Source organism: Cyprinus carpio, chromosome B7, assembly GCF_018340385.1.
Source record: "Cyprinus carpio isolate SPL01 chromosome B7, ASM1834038v1, whole genome shotgun sequence".
Taxonomy (NCBI): Eukaryota; Metazoa; Chordata; class Actinopteri; order Cypriniformes; family Cyprinidae; genus Cyprinus; species Cyprinus carpio.
This window is the reverse complement of record NC_056603.1, coordinates 37,166,748-37,182,080: the sequence shown is the minus strand read 5'-3', so window position 1 is coordinate 37,182,080 and position 15,333 is coordinate 37,166,748. Positions and strand designations below refer to the sequence as shown.

At 36.7% G+C, this 15,333-nt stretch overlaps 1 long non-coding RNA gene across 1 annotated transcript in view; it reads right to left on the bottom strand.

Moving 5' to 3' along the window:
* Nucleotides 1–14,581, bottom strand: part of LOC109094166 — a 39,072-nt gene extending 24,491 nt beyond the window's left edge. Inside the window, exon 1 of the long non-coding RNA XR_006155262.1 lies at nt 14,318–14,581. This is a non-coding gene — a long non-coding RNA (uncharacterized LOC109094166). The remainder of the gene's footprint in view (nt 1–14,317) is intronic.
* Between the last annotated feature and the right edge of the window lie 752 nt (nt 14,582–15,333).

Sequence of the window (15,333 nt, the reverse complement as noted above, 5' to 3'; positions counted from 1 at the left end):
ACTATTATTCATTAGGAAAAATATGCCAAAGTGGACCGCTGCTCGCGCCGGATGGCACGCGTGAACGGCTACTGTTTCCAATGAATGTGCGCGAGGCACCAGCGCGATCAAACAGCTGAAACAGAAAATACAAAATTTTTGGTCACACAGTAAAGGCATAATTCAAAAATGCAAAGTGTCAGCAGTTTGAAAAATCAAGAATAATAACAGAATTAACAATAATTATTGCTAAATGCTGGACCGTTCTCATTTCGATCTGCAAATGGAACCGGAAGGATTTTTTTTAAACCAAGAATGAACCGAAATGAAAAAATTTAGCTTTTTATTTGTATATATAGGCCTTATATTTAATGACTGTTTAATAACAATAGCAAGCATAAGATCCTTTGTGTAAAGGTCTTTCTTTTAATTTTTGATGAGTAGACTGTAGCCTAAGACTATCCTACATTTTGAAATTAACTCACTGTACATTTTTTAATGGTTTTTAAAGATGGTACAATGTTATATCATTATGTTTATTGTTGTTTTACCTCCTCCTTTTGATCTCATTTTACAATTACATTCAGTTCGCAATCCGTCCCTTTGCGTCACCTGGCGGTAGTTTCGCGAATGAATTTAACACGCGACTGACCCTTAATGCAATCCACAAAAAAAAATTTAAATACTCCTTCACTTACTACTCCACCCAAATCTAGGTCCTTAATGCAATCTGGTAGCTAACATTTAAATAGTTTGTCTCTGCTTGCTTTACGCAAGTCTTGCAGCGTGTTATCAGAAACCCTCCGTCCTCCCCCAGCTCCACCTGTCTAGATCTGCTAATGGTGATTTCCTGTATGTCATTCCCAACAGCAGCATAACAGATTTAGTCCACCAAAACAAAATATGAAAGAAACATAATTATTGTCAGGGTTTTTTTTTTTTTTTGCAGTGCACTGACTGCAGACAATAACCATGAAAGGCAAAGTTCAATAATCAGCAGAAAAGGAGCGAAACACTACCTACAAAATTAAACCCCATTATGAAGTAGTTTTTGCAGATGCATAATAGGCTTAAATGTAAAATGAATTTCGACACAATGTTCACAATGTAGTGAAATACACACCCATCATACTGTAACCTACACTGCCTACTAAAGGGGCACCTCTGCCACGTCCCTGGGGTCAAAGTCCCGGCTAGACTCGATTTGAGAGTAATGAGCACATAAGCCACGAAAATTGATCCAAGCATGATAACATCATTGAGATAATCAATCAGGCTAACTGCACTGTTGGAATATCAACATTTAGGAAAGGCCATTCAGAAAAGGTCTGAGAATCCCTTACTGGGATATTTGGCACAAAAATGTCAAATTTAACTATTCTCATTCAGAAGGAAGCAGACAGACATTTTTATTTATATCAAGTTTCAAAGAGTGTTTAACTCTGCACTGGGTGGCAGTTAGAACACCCAAACATGAATATACATATTCTACTAATTTCCATGTTGGAGCTTGTCAACAAAACTAAAAGAATGTTTTCTGTACATAATACAGAGCTGCTGCTGTTGGCAGGTCAGGGCAAGGGAGTGACTCTCACTGCATGCTGAGTGCACTTGCAGCAGTAGCCAGGGCACCTAGCCCACATATGGTGGGGAATGTGTTAATGCAATATTCATGGCGAGCATGAGAACAGAGCACAACACACCATTGAGGACTCTCTGAAGACCCTTTCACATTCAACAGAACAGAAACGTAGCATGAAGGAAAGCCATGTGTGATGCACCGATGCTCTGCCTTTCTTATGAACACCAGCAAGCTTTATTACAGTTGTGACCTCTGACCGCTAAGCAAATGTGTAACTATTTGTCACTGAATTTCTTGGACAGATTCTTGGTATAAAGATACTGAAGTTAATTGAGAGCTACATCATACCAGCAGTAAGCATACATCACATAACATTAAATATTCACAGCAATTCTGTGTTTTACACCAATCTGCTTAGACAAGTCAAATGTTTTTTTTCAACAATTTACAACCATGTACATCAAGTTGTGTTGACCTATAGTAGTATTGTACTTCTCCAGTTAGACTTGCACAATGAGTAAATGGTCAAAGGATAACCCTGCCTTTGTTTTTAAGCCACTTAAGGAGTAATGCAGCATGAAGAGGGAAACACCCACTGATTTGAAGTGGTTACAACAAAGCTTTCATTTAAGGTGTTGTGCTTGGCAACCTAGTGTGTAAGGCATGTTGTGATAGGGCTGTGGAGAGCAAGGAAAAATAACGAAAAACAGTAAGATAGTGTCTGGGTATATTGCACAATTTACATTCAATATATTTTGTATATATAAAATGCATCCAATCAAACTCTACAGCACTTTTGAGCTAATTCATCTGTCATTTGGTAGTAGTTAATCGAATTAGGAAAATGCCAGAAAGGACAAATTGCTCAACATGGCCTCAACCTTAAAAAACCATTAAGAAAATGGCTTAATTTAAAAAGGAAACGATCCAAACTAAATACAGCTTCATTTGCAACAAAATCTAATTTAAGCCTACTATAATGCATTGATTTGGAACTCAAGAAACACTTAGAATCCAAAATGGTCAATTTTCCTATTAAACCTCTGCAGTTATTTGGTTGTATTAATACAATGTTTTTAAAACCAAAATTCTTTAAGAACAAATGTTGCAGACCACAGTTTGAATAGATATCCAATATTCCAACTAGTCCAAGTCAACAAACATTTTATAAGGCAACTGAAGGGAAAAATAGGCAAGAATATTTAGGCATCAAAGAAAATAAAAATAAAAAGGTTATTATGGAAGTTTAAAGTCCTGTCCACACAAACGCAGTTATTTTTAAAAGCAGCTTTTTTTAATTTGTGTTTTTTTAGACATTTGATTCTTCTTTTTTTTTTTAAGAGAAAAGCTTGTGTCAAACAAAAGTGCTCATGCAACACTTGAAGATGGAAGGTGCAAATGAGCAACAACAGTAACCAGAGACCAGCAACTCGACTTTCATCTGTGTACACAGTCTTTCCATTTACTCCCACCATCTTCCTCTCTCTTGCTCATGCATTAATTTTTTAAGAGCTTAAATGGCCATCTTGGCAGAGGCTGAGGGCACAGAGTCAAGGGTTTCTACTTCCAGTAAGAAAAGTAGTAGATGTATTTGTCAACAGATGAGCCTGTAAAAGCACACTTGACAACACCAAACTGAAATCTTGTAATCTTTGTCATCATATGGTGTGGGACTCCAGTACTCCCACACTATTACTAGTGCTCTATTGCAGTTGGCTGTTGTGTAAATTAGGATTAAATTAAGATAAAGAAGAGGGCTCTTTGCCTCATGTCATTATTCATACGTGCTGCAGTGGGAAAATTAAACCTCAGACAGCATGAGAAACATGGGAGCAGCAGGCAGCCTGCACATAGAAACAATCTCCATCGCTCTTCTCTGAGGACTTGGGCTCTCTAAGCAGAGCGGTCATTACTGGTAACAAATGGAAGGCAACATCATGCCAGATCACTGCAGATCTGCCTCTCAGTACCACAGAAGTACTGCCATTCTGTAAGGGGAGACATTAAGGGTTCTTTTTTTTTTATTCAGTGCTGAAATACTTTTCCAGCGTAATGAGTGGAGACAGCTAAAAGCAAGCCATTTGTAGACTTTGGCGCTTTCCTGCTGTGAGGTTGGACGGTTTTGAGGGGTCCAACATGTCAAAGCATGAGTTTAAGCCAGGACAACCAATATCTCTGAAAAACTTAAGATGAGGAAGAGACTTGAAGGGGACTGAAAAACATTATTTTTTGCAATACCACTTGGTGACACTAGGTATTAATTTAATCTTTATTTGCCGATTTGATCCTCAGTATCGGTCCAATACAGACCTTTTTTGACAGAATGGGTATCAGATGGGACCAAGCCAAATCCGAGATGGACAAAAAAAGAAAGAAAAATACTATAAAGCACTATAAATATATTCCAGTATTTGCATTATGTGCATGATTTGAACATGAGCTCTTCTTTATATAATAATAAAAAAAAAAAAAACACCTATTTATTGGTGATCCTAAATGGCACTCACTATCGGGTGTCTGTTAGATGAGAGCACTAGAGTATCAGACTCGCCAACGAAAACCTTGATGAAAAAAGCTCAGTACAATAGATGTAATACAGTAAGCATTGCCCACACGATTCCTTTCCTTGTGCTCTAATCATTTCAAAACGGAGCGCGGTTTGCCAGTTACTCACAGAAGCAATGTTGCTTTAAAGAGTATTAGTGTACCCTGATTGTGCATAAACATTTCAGTCTTTCATACTGTTTTTCACACAGATAATTAATGCATACCAAAGAATCCAAAGAAAGTGAATTCCAAAGAAATGCCATTTATAGTGTGTATATTTAGGTGATAACTAGCACAAATGTATTTGATACGATTTCAAGAACACTGATTTTACCAGATGTACTGTAGCAGAAAGTGGTCTACACTCACTCTCTTAATTTTAATTTTATTACAGTTTTACTTAGTTGACATGTGCTTGGAACACACTGCATTAACTGGTGGGTCTACTAGGTGGAAACCCACAGATCTGGGCCAGGCCTTTTAAAAACTAGTCGAAGATGTTGAAAACAACACAAAACAAACAAGCAAACTATGTTTAAATAACAGGATCTGCGTCTCGTTGCATCATTTATTTCATGCTAGGCTGAACTGTGTTTGAAATGAGAGCTACATCTCTTTCAATTCGTAGCCAAATACCAACTGCATTCTTGGATCACCGCTTGAGTGCACAGAACCTTCAAAGGCTTGCTTGCTTGGTTTTTTCTGGCACTGTCAAACAGTCTCCCCCATTCCCTTTTCCCATGCACATATCTTTTATGTGTTTATGTAGTAGGTCTACTCTTTTTAAAAGCTAGCAAGCCTTCTTAGCACTGAAGGATTGTGTCACAGAGACAAATATACAAGCATATTAAACCGCTTGTTGATATTTTGATCACACAGCACGATACGAGTGAACAATCCTGTGTGGGAGCCTGGAAAAGTAGTCAGCAATTAAACTCTTAAACTCTATTCCACATGGCCTCCAGGACACCTCTCAAAGCAGACTACATTTGTTTTCAGTTACTAAGAAACATTAACAGATCTTATTCAGGGTAAACGTCACATTTAATGTGACATGAATGAAAACAAGGCTGTGAGGAACAGAAGTAGAAATATGAATATGAAGAGTCCATTCAGTGGGTTGTGTGGTCTTAAAGGGGTCATCAGATGCCCATTTTCCACAAGTTGATATGATTCTTTAGGGTCTTAATGAAAAGTCTATAACATACTTTGGTTAAAATTTCTCAATGGTAGTGTACAACAACCCCCTTTTTACCCTGTCAAAATCAGCTCTGTTTTCAGCAAGCTGTTTTAGTCCATGTTCCTTTAAATTAGTGTTTCTCAATGGGGGCGTTTGGAGAGCATCGGGGGGTGCTGGAAGCAATATTTTTGAAAGGGGGGCGCTGAGACGTTCTTGGGGGCCGTTTGGTTAAGGCGAGTTTACACCAAAGATGTATGAGCTGAAGCTTGCAAGAGAAAATGGCCTAGGGTTGTGCCGATAGATGATAGTATTGTGTATCAACGATAGTCAGAGATATCGATGATAGCTGATGTCTCTGTCGATAGTTAAGACTATATTAGGCTCATTCTCCTATTAATGTATTAAATTACAATAATAATAATTATTATTCTTTTTATTTGGCGGCCTATTATAATTCGGCGCGCAAATGAGGATTAGAGCCTGTAGCCGGTGAAGAAGTCTCCATCCACAAACAGATGTACATCATCTGCAGATATAAGGTATTTCATTGCACTTTAACAAGTAATCTGAAGGGCCTATATATGTGTAATATTTTAAATGAGCCCTCACTAACTGAGTTTAATGCCACAGTTATGTTAGACTCTATCTCATTCTTGATTCTGTGGCGGTGCGTCGGGCTCGTCATGAGGCGCATGGTGCGGAGCGCTGTATGACTGATGCATCAGTTCAATTTAACTTTACTCCAAATATATGAACTTAACTGTTTTGAATACTTTATATTTAACGTGTTCGTCCAATATTAGTGTTAAACTGTTGAACTTTAAATGAAATCTACTATTGATTTTCACTGTTGACTGATTTTGCAGAACATTTAGACTGATAACTTCTGTGCACAGATGCGGCAAATCTGTCACAGGATGCGCGATATGACAGTTGTGTCTGACTATATATGAACTAGCTGTTTTAAATACAGTATTTTTATATTTAACGTTACTTTATCAGTATGTTTGAAAGAATATTTTTTAGATTATTGGTGATTCCATAGGCTCTCTCTCGCACACCTGCACTGTTTAAACACCAAATAGTTATGCTATGACAAGAACAAAGAGTCTCTCTCTTGCTCCACCCATGCACGATAATATCATGTATCATCGATCTCACGGGCTGACGAAAAATGACCCTATTGCCCAACACTAAAATGTCCTGCCACATCCTAACGCCGTCTCTACACTGGATGCATCAAATCACAATTTCTATATCAATTTGTCAACTTGTTGGTAGTGCAAGTGTGTGGAATGCGTCAGAAATAGAATGCGGCATCTGTTTACAGTAGCGCTTGCACTCAGTTACTGAATGACTGATTATAACGGGATCTATGTGCTGTAACGCAAAATGCTGTGCCGTTCACAGCATGTTAGCTGCTAGTTTACACCGATACTCCCGCTTTTAGACTTAAAACAATAGCAAGCATTTAGACACGATAAAGCATGAGATGCTTTTTCTTATTTAGAAAGATTATGATAGCTTTTTGTTTGCTGACTGGCTGCAGTTGGATGGAATGACAAATTTCTAAAGAGTTTATTCAAAGCTCACAAATATAGCCTAATTTATATCCACATGGCTTTTTTTTTTTTTTGTGTAACTAATGATAATGATATAAGTACAGTCAAATCAAATATATTATGATTGTCATGTGGTATTCAATGACAAAAAATAAATAAATAAATATGTATGGGCTAATGTGGGCTGTTATATTTGGGTTAAAATACATGCTTCTGAAATAGGTTTATATATTATAAATAAATCATAGCCTATAATATGGACTACCATTAAAAAAGGTCAGTAAGATTTGTTAATGGATTAATAGAAAAAAAGGTTGTAAAAACAGTAAATCTACCATTAAAAAAAAAATGCTTTCTATTTTAATATAATAATAATAAATAATAAATAATAAATAATAAATTTTAAAATGTGTTTTCCTCATATGCTAAGCTTCACTACTCCAGCTGTCACATGATCTTTCAGAAATCATGCTCATTGTTGCTTAAGAAAGATATTTTATTATTATTATTATAGCTGGCACACCACACTGACAAAAAAGCAAGTTTTAAAATTTAATTGATTATAACAAATATATAAAATAGTACACTCTTGAATATAAAGGTGCTTCACGATGCCATAGAAGAACCTTTCTATCTAAATGGTTCCATAAAGAACCTTTAACATCTGAAGAACCTTTCTGTTTCACAAAAGGTCCTTTGTAGTGAAAGAAGGTTCTTCAGATTATTAAAAGATCTTCTTTAAAGAACCTATGACTGAATGCTTCTTTGTGAAACCAAAAATGGTTCTCCTATGGCATTGCTTGAAGAACCTTTTGAAACACCTTTATTTTTAGTATACAGCACTAAAAGGAGCATATGTATCCCATCTTTCTACATCTCCAGTTCCAGAAAAGTTGTGATGTTTTGTGAAATGCCATAAAATCAAGAAATGTTGTTTGTTCTCTTTAACGTTTATTTAATTGACTGAAGTACAAAGGAAAAGTTCCAATGTTTTCACTGGCCAACTTAATTTTATTTTGTAAACATAAACATATTTTGAGCCATGACACAGCTTTGCTTGCAAAGACTGAGAAGCTCCTTTTATACCCAAACATGATGCCCTCACCTATTACCAATTCACCTGCTGCTGTCAAAACAGTTTATTTGGTTATTCTATAATTTAATTTTATATAATATAACTTTGCCTCTGTCCCAACTTTTTTTGAAGTGTGTATATTTACAAAATACATTTAAGTTGGTCAGTGAAAATTTTGGAAATCTTTTCTTTGTACTTTTGTCAATTAAATAAAAGTTAAATAGAATTAACAAATCACAGATTTTATCATTTTACAAACTTCCCAACTTTTCTAGAATTAGGGTTGTACTTAGTTCTCTTTAAAGTATTTGTAAGCAAACTTTGAAATATTCTCACAAAATTATGAAATATAGTAAAGTAGGGTTTACTTTTAGTCCATTTGCATGTGTAAATGTGGTATTTACCCACCAAAATAACCATGTCCACTATGTCAGAAAAAAGGGAATTCAATATATTCTCAAAAAACAGGTTATTTTCTAAAACTATCGTGGGAGGGCCTGGGTCTGTGTGACATTACACAGACAAGCATCTGAGAATGGCTTGATATGAGAAAGGGGAAATGATTTAATGAGATAAAAAAAAAGAAAACACTGGGTGGATCTTTATCATTATAGGGTGGATGTGTACACACACTGCCAACACACATTTCAGTTCAAACAACTTGTAAAAATGCATGTAGCATCCGATGACCCCTTTAAAGATGCAATGAAATAAAAAATAAAAAAATGGTTAAAAAATTATCTTTGTGCTAATGCTAACAATTTCAAATCTTTCAACATTCGCACTAGTGTGCACAACACTACAACTTATTAAAAGGAGACTCATTTTAATTTCTGCCAATTTCTAAAGTACAGACTCAGTCAACCCAACAGTTTCCCAAAAACACTAGTTCACTGTGAACATGAAAATGTTACATAATGTCTTATGTTCATTCGCTTGCAAAAACAGGCTGGTGTGGAGTAGCGTGTACTGGACGGTTTCTGGCTCGAGCCTCATAAGGAACGAGCCATGAACCAACATCACTGTGTCCTTGTAAGGCACTTAACCCAAGGTCTCTCTAGGGGGATTGTCCCTGTAATAATATAGGGACACATGATTGTGCCAAGTAGTTTCCTGGAAAAGCATTAGGTTAGGGGAGTGAAAATTCAACATGCTTTTCCAGCCTTTCTCCACTTCCAATGAATTCAACAAGCTGGTTGGATTGTTTACACATTACCCTGTTGTTTTCCAATTTTTGGATTTGTCATTTAAGAACAGAAAACAAGACGTGCTAGGTGCTTGACTTTAAAGAGATAGTTCACCCAAAAATTAAAATTCTGTCATTAATTACTCACACTCATGTTGCTCAGAAACATAACGAGGAGATCATTAAAATAATCCATGTGTCATCAATGGTTCAACCGTAACTTTACGAAGCTACAAGAATACTTTTTGTGCACAAAGAAAACAAAAATAACAACTTAATTCAACAATTCGTCTCCTCCACATCACCCTGCCGCCATTTTGGAGAGTATCACATACACTACCATTCAAAAGTTTGGGATCAGTAAGATTTTTCATATTTTTTACCGAAGTTTCTTGTGCTCATCAAGGCTGTATTTATTTGACCAAAAATACTGTAAAAAAAAAAAAAAAAAATCAAAATTTGAAAAATAATATTAAAAATTAAATTAAAGTATACAATTTAAACATACTATAAAAAAAAATTAAATCCCATCATTCAAAACACCATCATTCCGCCATCATTACTCCAGACTTCAGTGTCACATGATCCTTCAGAAATCATTCTAATATGCTGATTTATTATCAATGTTGTAAACAGTTTCACAACATAAAATACTTTAATGACATAAAATACATTTTTCTGAATTATTTGATAAATAAACAGTTAAAAAGAACAGTGTTTATTCAAAATAGAAATGTTGTGTTACAACATACACTACTGTAGTATTTAAAAGTTTGGGGTCAGTATATTTTTTCTTTCTTTTTTTTTTTAAAGAAATTAATACTTTTATTCTGCAAGGATGTGTTAAATGGATTAAAAGTGATAGTAAAGACTTATATTGTTAGAAAAGATTTCTGTTTTGAATAAATGCTGTTCTTTTTTTTATCAAAGAATCAAAGAAAAAAGCAGCACACTAGACTAGAGTAATGGCTGATAAAAATTCAGCACTGTATCACAGAAATAAATTATTATATAAATAAGTATATTAAAATAGGAAACCAATATTAGAAATTGCAATAATATTTCACAATATTACTGTTTTTTCTGTATTTTTAATCAAATAAATACAGCTTTGATGAGCATGAGAGACTCCATTAAAAACATTAAAAATCTTACTGATCCCAAACTTTTGAACGGAAGTGTACATAAACAACGTATGCTATTCTGTGTCAGCAGCACTGTATGCGGATACGCCATTCACCTTTTCCCTGTTTACGGATCACTGTCACTGCTTTGAGTTTAAAGGGCAAAGTGGGGGGAGGGAGCCCTCCTCTCAGCACTGAAGTCCTCTTGTTCACTGCACGCTTCTCCTTCACATTAGTGAAGCAGCCAGTTCCCGGCTGCCCATTAGCTGTGTGACAGATCTGTAATAAACACAGCCTGTCACCTCTGAAGCCTGCTGCACATTTCCTGGGTAATATATAACCCCCCAATACACATTCCCTTCCCCCACCGCAAGGCTCAATAGACCTGAAACCCGATTTCTGTCGAGCATCCCAGCAGCTGCTGAAGCAAGAAATTCCACCGCACCCAGATAGCCCTGGAAAATACATGAATATAAAAAAGGAGTCCATGAATAAATCAAAACCTCTTTTTTCTTACCCTATGGAAGAGAATGAAAAAAGACAGTGGAGAAATGAAGGGAAAAAGAAACAAGGGCACTGCAGAGAGTAAAAGAAAGGGCGATAAGAGTAGAAGTTGTCAATAAGCTGATGGCCTCAGGCTACTGTAGCCCCTCGGTAAGGTATAGCTAGTGGGTGGTGTGGTAACTGGTGGGTGATTTTGCACACTTTTCTGAACCGATTGTGTGGGACAATCTGGCAGAAATCTGCAGAATGGATTCAAATATGGTAAAAAGTGTTAAAGGAGCTGAGAGATCTCAGTAGGAAGTAACTAGATATCCATGTGAGGAACAGTATTTCACTTTGTTCAGTCTGTGAAATAGTCCAGGGGTTCCCAAATTTGTTAGGGAATAAAACAAATATCAGCTCTTTTTTCATTAACTGAAATGAAACAATAACTTCAAAGACTGAGAGTCAGTTTATTTTTATGGTATCAACTTTTGTAGATAAAGTTGCCCTTAAACGGCATGGAAAAATTAAACAAACTGCAATTGGTTGTTTTGTATTCTGGTCAGACAATTTCCTCTTGGTCGAAGTGGATAGTAGTTCTAGCCAGAATAAACTGCCAAGTGAACCAGACATTATGCCATTATAGTCAGAGACCAGGCTATAAGTCTCCAGAAGCACTAAAAGGTGACCTTTTTATTTAAAATAAAGCTTTATTTGGTTAATTCAGACAAAAGTGGTTTCCTTCGAGGAAATAAACAGATCATCTACTTCAAGTCTGTCCTTCAGCAAAGCAGTTCAGCACAGCGTGCTTAGAAGCTGGGCTGCATATTATTAATGCATGCAGCTTGCAAGGCATGCTTGTTTGGATAATGAAACCGTATTGATTCGAATAAAGCAAGAAGAGAGAGACAACCTTTAGCCTTTAAAAGGCTAGCATGTAACAGAATCACTGATGTGAGCTTGCAATATTCACACATGGCTGAAGCCACTCGTCAGGATATCTCCGACAGCTCGATGTAGCGAGGATGACCTTCAGTGAGGAGATGAAATGACAGGATAAAAGATTCTGGTGCCTGATGAACAGAAACCTCAGCACCCACACAGCTTTAATACAGTCATTTTAATCAGCGAATGGAAATTTCCTTGTAATGGAATGACAGAGTCCAAATTTCCCCACATCTAAATGTCAGCAATTCCAGCAACAATGAGGGGTAGATGGATGGCGTTCTATTATACAAGTCAGTTTTCCATAACAGCTTTGTTCTCCTAGACAGCAAGCATTTTTTTGTGATTGCTAATCCATATATCAACACACTGTTGGGATGATAGGGTACAGAAAATGGAAAAAAAAGGTTATATACACCACACTCTCTTATCTCATATAATATCACATTTTGGTGCATAAACCCTATTACTTCAAAATTCAGCTGTGATTTGCATTTGAAAATCTAATAATTTCTGTTGTTTTATTTTACACATGGAGATAAATAGAAGCGTTTTGGCTCACAGGCCTTTTTCAGAGCGTCAGGACCAAAAGGGTGACACCTTGACCCTAATGTTGGATAAACCATGGAAGACATAGTGGGAGATAAAGGCCAGGACATCTCTGTGGTCACTTCTAACTCGTCACTGCTCTCCCAGCTTATCAGTCCATATCTCCTCCCCCATTCACCCCGTGAGGAGTTCACAGAGGTCGGCTCTCCGGAGAGCTGTGGCAGCTTAGGAGAGAATGAAAATGAATAGGAAATGGTGGCTAGACACAAGGTCAAATTGGATATAAAATTCTCCATTACGATATAAAAAGCTGCTGGAGGAAGGAGGGAGTTTCGAATGTCAGAGGGGAGGATCGCTTTTGAGGGCCTGGCTTTGTGCTTCCTTTATGTGAAAACAAAAGACCCCGAACAGTGAGTCACAACTGCTCTTGTAAAAGCAATCACCCATGCTTGTCAGAGATGCTTTCCACCCGAGAATTCACGCATTTACTATCACTGAAGTTGTATAATTAATTGATCAATTTTATTTGCAGGTTAAACAGAAAAGAATGTGTAAATGTGATTAAGGAGGAACCGTCACGCATATACTATCCAAGTGTGAAATGCTTCCAGTCTGTACTGTGAAATAACACCACTGTTTACGATCGAGCTGCTGTGAAGAATGACTGGGAAAAGGGCACCAAACCATCTCCGTTAAGAGCAGAGATTTCCTGTGAACATTACTGTGGATGAAAAACAATGCATTCATATAGGCTTATTTGCAGGTCAAAGTTTTCTTTTCTTTCTTCATATAGGTCTTTTTATGCTGTCTGGTGACAAATCTTAGGTCATGTGACTGGAACAAGGAGGTTTAACGTTCTTAGAAGAAAGCTAACATTCTTCCATTAGCAGTCCCATTCATCTCAATGGCACTTGGTCAGCTGGTGCAGGACCTCCCAGAAGTACACAGCCATGTGCTTTTTTTTTTATTTTTATGGAGGGCTGATCACTAACACTGTAAATGCAATGCGCCTTACCACTCTGAAGCTTCCCAAATCATTTATTAGTGACTATCCTGAGCTGGGACATCAAATCCAGGGTCCAGCTGGAGAACATTTGTTTTATTTAGACCAACAACTACTTGTTTCATATTGTTTTAATATTTTTACGTTAACCGCCTTCTTCAATCATACACTATGGTATGATTTCAAGCAATCAGTCTCCATAGTATTATAAGCATTAACTGATAAGGACAACCAGCACGAGAGAAGAAAAGAATAATCTTGTGTTTCCCAGGGATATTTCACCACCAACACTATACATAATCTTGCATGTGGAGTAAACAAACATCCACAAAAGTAATTATGAAAATAATATTTTGAATACCTGCAAGACCAATTACAGCAGTAGATGATGTGCAACGTCATAGCTCTGTTTCAAAAACTAGTGAGCTGCCTCGATGCCTACAGTCTAGATGAGAAAAATAGTTTCTCACTGAACACTTATTTTTCGAGTTTGGCATTATGCACTTTGGCAAACTCAAAATACAAAAAATACAAAATTATTTATGAGCAACACTGCCTTTGCCTAATCTAACAAATTCATATTTTCACCAGGCTTGGGGCAGTAATGATATTAGGTAATGTACAGGAGAGTACATTAGATATTTCTAAAAAACATTTGATTTAAAACGTTATATCTTTTGCTTTGGTGCGCCAACATTCCTTGTGCAAATATTGTATTATATACATAACTGGATATAATGAAACTTTTGAAAATAAATGCTTTTTTTTAAGAATCTAAAAACGTCTACACAGTACCATGTGTGATATTGCCTTAGAATTTGGTTAAAAAGTGTCTTATTGGGAGCATAATGAAGCTATATACCTCTGTATATGTGTGTGTGTGTGTGTGTGTGTGTGTGTGTGTGTGTGTGTGTGTGTATATGTTGTTGCATCTCATGTGTGTGTGTGTGTGTGTGTGTGGTGGCCTATATGACGCTTAAAATTGTTGCTCCCATGGGCTGCTCACTAGGTTTACTGCATATGTTTAAATGTGCATCTGAGAGTGTAGAAAGGGTGAGCAACTAAAGCCCGCACATGAAAAGAGTCAGACAGGACTTACAAATCTTGTGTTTCCCTTTCATGGGAAATTTCACCACCAACTCCTGGGGGTTGGAACAAATGAAGACAAATGGAGAAGTCGACTCCTCGCCGATCTGGGGATACTGAAAAGAGAGAGAGGAAACAATGAGCTGTGTTCAGTCACTTGGTTACCATGCACAGAAAGCACAGTGGCTTTGAAAGGCTTCTCTTCCCCGTAATTGATAGGCAGCACACAGGAGAGACGAAATTGACTGGCACTTTCATAAGAAAGGTGACATCTATCTAATCTGTCGGGGGAAGGCACAGGTCATCTTATTTCCTCCAGACCATCAGAGAGTCGTATGATTGTATCACAGCATTCAAGAAGCACAAGCTTTTCACAACACTATTTCCACCCCCCATCCCCACACTAAAAGCGCCAAAGAGAGCTTGACACAATCAGGGCTTTTAAGAGTGCTGCAGATATGAGGTCCCTCTGCATACTTGAGGTGTCTCGCAGGAAATGTGGATAAATTCGACCACTGCTAGATTTACTTACACTCGTGTTGTGATACGCCCACATATCTGATTGAAATGCTTGTTGGGAAATGTCGCTTCAAGATCAGCAGATGAGAGGTTGACAAGTACCTTGAAGGTTTTTGTTCTTACCCTAATATTAAACTATGTAAGGTTTAATGTGGAAATACCTACCTTACATTAAAAATTTCAAATGTATAAAATATGAGGGAAAATATCTGGTTTTAGTTGTTAGTGGTCAACAATTCTTTTTATTTTTCTTATGGCATTTTAATAACCTTTCTTCAATTCAATTTAACGGTCTTGCAGTGTGACAAATAAAAAGACAAATATACATTTTGTTGTATACACAAATTCAAAACTCTGCTTGAACATGTCATCAGAATTATTGTGTGTAACATGCCCTTGTCAAAAACCATGATCAAAACTATGCAAGAAAAAGATTATAAAAAAAAAGATATTAATATTAGGGCTGGGCAAGTTAACGCGTTATTATCGCGTTGACGCATTAATTAATTA